The sequence below is a fragment of the Rhinolophus sinicus genome, chromosome 1 (assembly GCF_057876585.1).
Source record: "Rhinolophus sinicus isolate RSI-liver-muscle chromosome 1, RSI-T2T, whole genome shotgun sequence".
Taxonomy (NCBI): Eukaryota; Metazoa; Chordata; class Mammalia; order Chiroptera; family Rhinolophidae; genus Rhinolophus; species Rhinolophus sinicus.
Genome location: NC_142501.1, coordinates 121,961,396 through 121,970,751, shown reverse-complemented (window position 1 = coordinate 121,970,751; position 9,356 = coordinate 121,961,396). Strand labels below are relative to the sequence as shown.

The 9,356-nt window shown below is 40.5% G+C and overlaps 1 pseudogene; it reads left to right on the top strand.

The window, feature by feature from the left end:
- Positions 1-1,485: 1,485 nt before the first annotated feature.
- Positions 1,486-2,117, top strand: LOC148759247 (large ribosomal subunit protein eL29 pseudogene; annotated as a pseudogene).
- Positions 2,118-9,356: the final 7,239 nt, after the last annotated feature.

Genomic DNA, 9,356 nt, shown 5'->3' with positions numbered 1-9,356 from the left:
AACTATGAATACCTACAGTGTGGTTCTATTAATTTATCATCCTTAGCTGCTGGGGACTTGGTGAAACCTTTAGCTGTGTGTGCCTAAGGGGAGGGTCTCCGCTGTGTGCCTTTTCTCCTCTTTTGTCAACCACGTTCTGTGTTTTGTAGGCTGACCTTTTCAGAATGTCCTGTGCCACGCTTATTCTGCACCAGTTTGCACCGGAATGGTGACTTCGTTCTGTAAGGGGCCTTTTTTGTTTCTACGACTAATTGAACTTCTCCTACTACAAAAATGCTCAGTGTAGAGCTCAAATAACAGAGTCCTCGTTAACTGAGTAAAGGTGTGAGGGTTTCAGGGAGAGTCTTCCCAAAGGGTGCCACTTTGGCATGTGGACTGTTTTGAACAGAAGGCAATCAAGACCCAGCAGACTCAAGAAAAACTTCTGTTTCTTTCTACCTAAAAGAATAAATAGGGGGTCTGACCCAGAAAGACTATTACCAGCAATAACTTTTTATCTGAATGACTTATCTGTATGGCAGGGCAAACATCTAATTATTAAACGTTTGCTCTTCTAATCATCCTGTGAATTACCCTCCTCCCCTTTGAGGTCCCAGGCCGCTTTCCCATTCCGTAGCTCAGATGCCACCTAAGCCTCAATTGCTCTGACCTTGGGTCTCACATTCTTATGGGGCCCTTGTATGTACATAATTAAATCTGTTTTTCTTGTTAATCGGTCTTATGTTAACTTGATTATTAGCCCAGCCAAAGAACCTAGAGGGGTTGACAGAAAAATTTTCCTCCCCTACAGCTTTTAGGCATGTTCCAATGTGCGTGGCTAAGTGTCTGTTGTCTATGTGTGTTATTCCGGGAAAGGCTTTTCTCTGTCTTTGTACTTTCAGAAATAATGCAAGCTCTAAGTTCGAGGCGGATGCAGTCTCCCACCTCCTGGTACTATTTCTTAGTTGTTCACGCGCTCATGAGCTCTGACCCACGCTACAAAATGCTCTGCCAGCTCAGCCTGTGCTGTAATTAAATAATTTATGGTGTGGCTAGTTGACAGCTTATTGTCTAACATGCTAAAGGGCCAGGAGGGCAGGGACCAGCCTCTCCTGTTCACTGTTGTATATGCGGCAGCTACACCAGCTTCTTGGCCACAGAGGTTATTGAATGAATGTCTCGTCCACACTAGTGCATAGGAAGAAGGCTATATTCTTGCTTATTTTGATGGAAAGAGAAACTTCTAGGCTGAGCTGGACTTGAAAATATTTCCCATTAGGCAGATTCTGTGCTATGATAAATTGAGGCAGCTTTAACTGCAGTCACTGAAGAATTTTCCTGTTCAATCGTTTCATACTCATTATTTTTATAGTCTTTGTTATAATTTTTGAGGGGAAAGGGGCATTCAACAAGACCAAGTGAAATAAGGAATTTGGGAAATTATCCAGTTAATTCAGGACAAAAATTATGTGTGTTCAAATATAAGGCAACATTGGTCCCAGGAGTTTGGGAGCTGCGGGCTTGGGTGCAGACATGGCCAAGTCACACACCACGCACAACTAGTCCCGAAAATGGCACAGAAACGGCATCAAGAAACCCTCAATCAAAAATACGACTATTAAGGGGGTGGACCCCAAGTTCCTGAGGAACGTGCTCTTTGCCAAGAAGTACAAGAAGAGCCTGAAGAAGAAGCAAGCGAACAATGCCAAGGCCAAGTGCACTGGTTGAGGCCATCAAGGCCCTCGGAAAGCCCAAGGATGTCAAGCCCAAGGTCCCAAAGGGTGCAGACACTGGCTCAGTCGACTTGCCTACATCGCCCATTGGCCATTCCAAGCTTGGGAAACGTGCTCGAGCCCGCATTGCCAAGCATCAGGCTCTGCCGGGCAAAGTCCAAAGCCAAGGCTCAAACCAAAGCCCCACCCCTGGTTGCAGCTCCGTCTTCGCCTTCAGCTCAGGCTCTGGCTCCCAAAGATGCCCAGGCCCCAGGAACGCTCAGAATAGAGACCTCTGTCTGCCGATATGAGGACAAAAGGACTGGTGTGACCCCTGGGCTGCTGCCTCCGTGGGGCTGGTGTCCTCCTGTGCTATCTGTACAAATAAACCTGAGGCAGGATGTGTCAAAAAAAGGGCAAAATTGAATATAATGCTATTTCCATTATTTACAATGAGAAGCTTTGTTTCTGTGAACTTGAATACATAAATTTCAAGGGATATAGAGGAAATAGTCCAATGTCTACTCATAATATTTAATTATTAATTTAATTGCATATTTACAATATAATATTTAAAGTCATTAAAATACATTACTTTATAAACATGGATGGAAAAATTTCAATTTACACTATTACAGACATCTTTGACACCTATTTCTTTCATCATTACCAGGGTCACAGTTTTTCAGAGCACTTTGTATTTCTGTCTCAATTGTTTGAGAGATAGTACTTTTTTTTTTTTTTTTAAAGATTTTATTGGGGAAGGGGAACAGGACTTTATTGGGGAACAGTGTGTACTTCCAGGCCTTTTTTCCAAGTCAAGTTGTCCTTTCAATCTTAGTTGTGGAGGGTGCCATTCAGCTTCAAATTGTTGTCCTTTCAGACTTAGTTGTGGAGGGCGCAGCTCAGCTCCAGGTCCAGCTGCCGATGTTAATTGTAGGGGGCGCAGCCCACCATCCCTTGTGGGAGTTGAACCAGCAACCTTGTGGTTGAGAGGATGCACTCCAACCAACAGAGCCATCTGAGAGCTCAGTGGCAGCTCAGCTCAAGGTGCCGTGTTCAATCTTAGTTGCAGGGGGCGGAGCCCACCATCCCTTGCGGGACTCGAGGAGTTGAACTGGCAACCTTGTGGTTGAGAGCCCACTGGCCCATGTGGGAATTGAACCGGCAGCCTTTGGAGTTAGGAGCATGGAGCTCTAACCGCCTGAGCCACCGGGCAGGCCCGAGATAGTACTTTTTGAATCCACGAATGATGGGGGTCACTGGAAATTCTACCCTAAGTCACCAGTGGCCATTCATATAATGTTACAGTCAATGGATTTTTTATTTCTCCTGTTGACTTTCTGATTCATCTATGCTGGCCACAGCCTAACTGGTTCCTATATTATTTTGGTAATTTTTGAAAGGCTCAAATACAATGACATCCAACACTTACAATTTTCGTATCTCCACGCACAATTAATGGATAACAATATACCCTTAAAAAAATCAATTTCATTAGGTTATACCTATAAGCATCTGAACTAGTACTAATTAATGTTAGGCTAATATGTCTTCTTCAAACAATACTTTGTAGTTCAAAATAAAGTAATAGAGAGTACTTTATAATATGTAGGACTTCATAAGGACTCAAATATAAAAATTTTCCATCTTTTCTGAGGGTTAATTTTTGGAAACACCTAGGCTTGCATTTGAGCATACGAAGCATTTCCTACTGTGGGGACATTCTCTGTGGTCTAGACTTGCCTCTTCATTGATTAATTCATTGGATCATTCTTCAGTTCTTGACCTCACCTTAAATTAAGCAATCATTCACCAGCAAATATTTAATGTGTAATATTTAGTGAGAGATTTTTAAAAAAAAAAGTGATTTGTAACCTGACTTGCTAAAGATGAATCTGAAACTAGAGAGTGTTTGCATTTTCTATATAATTGTTGTCTCCCTGACACATTCCTCCTTGTCTTACCCCGCACCCCCAACACAGATTTACAAAGGATTCAACCAATGAAATATGGGACTCACTCCTCAATCTTGCTTCTGGGCTAAGTCTCATATTTCATTGGTTTCAACACTTACTACATCCTTCTCCCTCCCATCCCCCATTTTAACATCTCTGAAATCAAGATGCATCTTACAATTGATGGCATCTTACAATTACTGTCGTCCAAGTAGCAGTTGTGATGTGGTTGCAGGAATTTGGTCATAGCTATTCATATTGTTGTCACTTTAATTAAGTTATATGCATTTAATTGCCATTTATTATGTCTTCAAAATAATCTCAGTATGACTTGGCTTTGAAACAAAAAGTTATTGTATTTGTCAAAATGCATGAAAAAAGAGCAGCGCAATATATAATGAAAATCTATGACTCAGTTTAAAAAACCTTTTTCCGCATATAAAAAATAATTCTAACTGATAAGAAAGCATTGTGTCAGAATTTAATGGGTACCATTTTCTCTTTTTTATTGGTACATAATGGGATATCTAAAGATCAATGACATCTTAGATTTAATGAAATATGGTAGTATTTGCTTTGGATTGAAAATTTAAATCTCATGTCCTTTTCTTGGTAAATTCCTTGCTCTGATGTGCTTAATGTATTCCCAGCTTCTAAGATCACATTTAAAGAAAATTGTCTGCAATCTGTTTACTATGAACTTTGTTCAAGTTCAAACTGCAGTTTTTTAATCAGATTCCACTTTAAAACACTATAAAGGGGGACTGAAAAATCTGGTGAACATTTGCAATGAAACGAAGCATTAAAACTCATAAAGGTGCAAGAGGATTTGAGATTATAGGAGCATCATAGTTAAATAAGATACATATTGCACCATGTTTTCTTTAAAAAAAATCTCTATGGAACATAAGGAATTGTTTAAAGCCTTACAAATAAGATAGGGGCCATTTTGTTAATCATCAGACACACATTTGTTGTGAAACTACCATATGTAGGACTCAGTGTTAATTCATACCTCATATTTATCCAGCCTACTATGTGGTAGGCAGTTTGCTGGGCCCTAAGAATAAATAGTAAAAGAGGGTCACAGTGCTCTTGGAGCATATGTTCTATTGGGAAAGGAAGGTCAATGTTAGCAGAATATATTTCTAAGTTTTGTAGATATTGCACCCTGTGAACTCGAAAGCCCACTCTGATGACTGTCCTGCAGGGTGGACCACAAAGGAGGAGAATCAGTCCTGGTCCTGGCAGGAAACTGATGACACACTCAAAGTAGGGACTTCGTAGACAGTTTATTAAAGGAACTATTTACAAAGATATGAGCAGGGCATAGGAAAAGCACAGGATAATTTTGTACTTGAAGAGCCAGCAATAGTCATAGGCGGAGGGAACAGGGTGGATGGAGTGGAGGGTGAGGGAGTGGGATCCCCACCCTCAGACCTGAAGAGAACCTGAAGCCTCAGCAGGAACAATCCGAGGGAAGTCACAGACGTCAAGGAAAGAAAGTTCAAGTGTTTAGAGAGGCGCTTTGATGTGAGGAAAAAAAAGGGCTCTGGATCCAAACAGGCCAGGGTTTCGATTATAGCTCTGTACTTATTATTTGGTCTCCTGAGACTGTTACCCTTCTCCACTCTCCATTTTCCCTTCTTCCTTTCAGTAAAAGCATGTTCTGGAGATTTTGCTAGCCACATGGTTTCTGAGCTACAGGCTATATTGCCCAGCTAACTCTGGACATGTGACTAGATTTGGATCAGTGGGGGGTGGGCAGAGGTGATGTGTGTGTAACTTCTGGATCGTCCTCTTAATGACACTTGATTCTGACTCACCCTTGACGCTGGCTGGGCAACAGCAATAATTGGAACATATTTGGAAGCTCCATGTTGAGGAAAGCAGATCCACTTCTCACTTCTGGATTGTCAGGTGAGAGAGAACTACATTTATGTTTTATTTTAACTGCTGTATATTTAGGTCTTTTTATTACAGCAGCTTAGCTAATCCCTTAACCAATACATTATGTGACTTTGGATAAATTATATAATTTTGCTAAGCCTTAGTTTCTTTAGAGTAAAAATAATTTCCTCTTCATAGGGTGTCTGTGGGGACAAAATGAGATAATGTATGCAGAGAGATTAGCACAGTGGTTGGCATACATTCACGGAAACCGGCCATGGCTGAAGACTAGGTGTTTGTTGCACAAAATGAGGCAGCCAGTGAGAAACATGCCCTGGGGTACACGAAATTGTGAGAAATATATATATATTGGACTCTGCTCCTGGTTCCTGCTAATATTTGGTCTTTGACCCCAGCTCCTGACCCAGAGCTCCTAAAACACTTGTCATTTCCCGAGTGACAGGATTTTCTGACACAGAACTCCTAAATCCCTTGGATTTTCCTGGATGATAGGTACATCTTTTACTCTAATGAGGTGACTCTCGGTTTGCTTCTGGATGTGGCTGCTCACCAGAAAGACCAAGCCATGATTAGAAGCTTGAAACTTTCAGCCCCACCTCCTATTCTCTGGAGAGGGGAGCAGGGCTGGAAATTGAATTAATAATCAATCAGGCCTACATGATGAAGTCTCCATAAAAATCCCTGAGTTCAGAGAGCTTCTGCGTTGGTGAACCCATCTATGTGTTGGGAGGATGAGGTACCCCAACTCCATGGGGACAGAAGCTCCTGTGCTCGGGACCTTTCTGGACTCATTCTATGTACCTCTTCATCTTGCTGTTCACCTGTATCCTTTATCATATCCTTTCTTATGTAACAAACCAGTAAATGTAAGTAAGTATTTCCCTGAGTTCTGTGAATCATCTGGTAATTATGGAACCCGAGGAGGGGGTCATGAGAACCTTGATTTATAGCTGGTTGGTCAGAAGTACAACTGACAACCAGAGACTCGCTATTGGCATCTGAAGTTAGGACAGTCTTGTAGGACTGAGACCCTAAATTGTGGGCTCTGACACTAACTCAGCATAGATAGTGTCAAAACTGAATCGGAAGGTAGTACACCCCAAATCTGTTAGCGTTCCTTACTTTTCAACTTGCTGCGTAATGTTTCCGGACATAGCGGTGCATTAGTTATCTGTTGCTACATGACAAACAACCCCCAATGCAGTGGTTTAAAACCACAAACTTTTGTTTTAATCTCACAGTAATTGTGGGTCAGGAATGCAGGAGTGGCTGAGCTGGGCAGGTCTGGCTCAGGGTGTCTTTTGTGGTTGTAGTGAAGGCAGCAGCAGCATCTGCAGTCACCTGAATGCTTGGCTGGGGAGGGAGGGTGTGCTGTCAGTTGGCTCCCTCACACCATCTCTGGTGGGGGAGGGAAGGGGAGGTCTTCAGTTCCTTCCATGCATGCCTCTCCCTAGGCAATTCAGGAGTCCTTGCAACAAGTCAGCATGTCAGCTAACACCCCCCGCCCCCACCCATAGTGAGCAATCTAAAGGTGGGGGGAAGAAACTGCAGTGTCTTTTATGATTTACCTTCCAAAGTCACACTGCATCACTTCCACCTTCTTCTGCACATTAGAAGCGAATCATTAGAAGTCCAGCTCACATTCAAGGGGAGAGAAATTAAGCTTTATCTTTTCAAAGGAGAAACTTGTGGACATATTTTAAAACCACCACAGCTTTCAACTATTTTCCCAAAAATGCTGTGCAAGAAACAACCATAAAACCTCAGCATCATAAAATTATGTGTTTATAATCCAGGTGTCTGAGGGTGGCTGGAGCAGCTCTATGGATCTCACCTGGGTCCATTCATATGCTTGAGGATAGCTTCATTCAACCAGGGACAGCCTGCTTAGATCAGGCAGGATAACTTCCAATACCTATTTAATTTTGGTTCTCGATTTATATCACAAGTCTAGAGATAATTACTCTTTAAGTAATATATTACCGAAAACACATGATCAAATTTGTTCCTGGCCATTATAAAAATGTATTGAAATCCCCATTTCATTCAGAATTTAAAAATGACTTCATAGATGACTTGTAAAATCAATTATCTCCATATTTAAAATGTATTCACAGTGTGATAATACTGGTATTATTATTTGTGATGCTTTATGTGATTAATTTACAAATTTCATCCAATTTTTATTTCCCCTCTATTTTGCAAATTATCTGAATACATTTGTTGCTACTATATATTTTTTTCTTTACAGGGTTTAATAAAGTATTCTTATTTTTGAAGTACAAATAACTTTTTTTTTTGCTGTGTATTCAGGTTTTTGAATTGAATATATGGCTATTCTATTTCATCTAAGTCTTTGTGTTTTTATCTACAATTTTTTATAGTTATAAAAATACTGTTATTCTGGAATGAATTTGTAATATGTGTTTAAAATTCACTGAGTTATCAGCAGACTGATTTTTTCCCCCTAAATTGTCTGGTTTCATTATAGTAAGCATGAGAGCTTTTTGTTTTATTCAATTTAAAAATACTGAAAGAATGCTATGTTGCTTTATTATTTTAAATAAGTAGTTGAATTGAATTTGACATGCAAAAATGTAACACCTATATTTGAAGAATCAGCATACTTCACTATTTTTTGCTTTTGTATGCCCTTCGTTTCCCTCTTCTTATCACAGTGGTTAAGAATGCAGGCTCTGGGTTCACACCAGCAGGATTCTAATCTTGGCCCAACCACTCTTTAGTCATGTGTCTTGGGCAAGTTTCTTAATCTATCCATGCCTCACTTTTTCAATCTGTATAATGGGAATAATAACATTACCTTCCTAAGTGTTATTTTGATGACTAAATGATATAATGTGCATACCACACTTAACCCAATGCCTGGAATACAATAGGTGCTCAATAATTGTTAGCTCTATTACTATTATTATGATGATTACTAGTACTACTAAATGTATAATTTATAGGACAGCAGAGGGCTGCTTTCTACAGCAACTCTAAGTATTAACCTTTATTTAATTTGGATTTTGAATAAGCTAATATTATTATCTCCTGTAAATGGCACATGAGACGTACTGTAGTTGTATAATAAGGTAACTCAATGTCAAAAAGGGAGTTTTGTCAAGAGAGGGGGCTGCAGTGAACTACTATTCAGAGGCAGAAACTTGCCTCAACCTCAGAGGGAGAGAAAAGCTCATGAATAAATCCCAGGATCATAAAATGTCAGAAGTGGAAGGGGCTTATCTTGCCAATGAGAAAACTGAGCCTGAGAATCCAGGTCAGTGTAATTTCCACTTCTTGCTGAAGCCTGCCACGCCCCAGTCCACCCTGGGCTGGGCAAGTCTGCTTTCTTCTCTGACAGACCTGGAGAACATTCCAAGGTCAGAAAAGAAATAGTTAAGTTATGAAAAAATCTGCAAGAGGAAATTGGATGGTGCGAGTGCTCCCCTGGAAAGTGTTAAAGAGGCTGGTTGGCCAGGAAGAAAGAAAGGGCTTCAACTTTGAGTGAGAGTTTAGACAAGAACTGGGCAGCTCAAATGATTGCCGGCAAGATTTAGGTTTTTCACTTCCCAGTCCATTTTGGGGCGATACTTTGTAAATACACTAAAAACAAATTGTTAGAAAAATATATTTAAAAAGCAAAGACATGCAGAATACAAGCCTTTTTCTTTAATTTCTTCACCTATTTGTTGTGCATCAGCGACAAAGAGTTTGCAGACTGGTCCTAGATTTAGGGGACCTCTTCTAGTCCTCGTATCCTGTGCTTTTATTTGAAGCCCAAATAGCTGTGCCT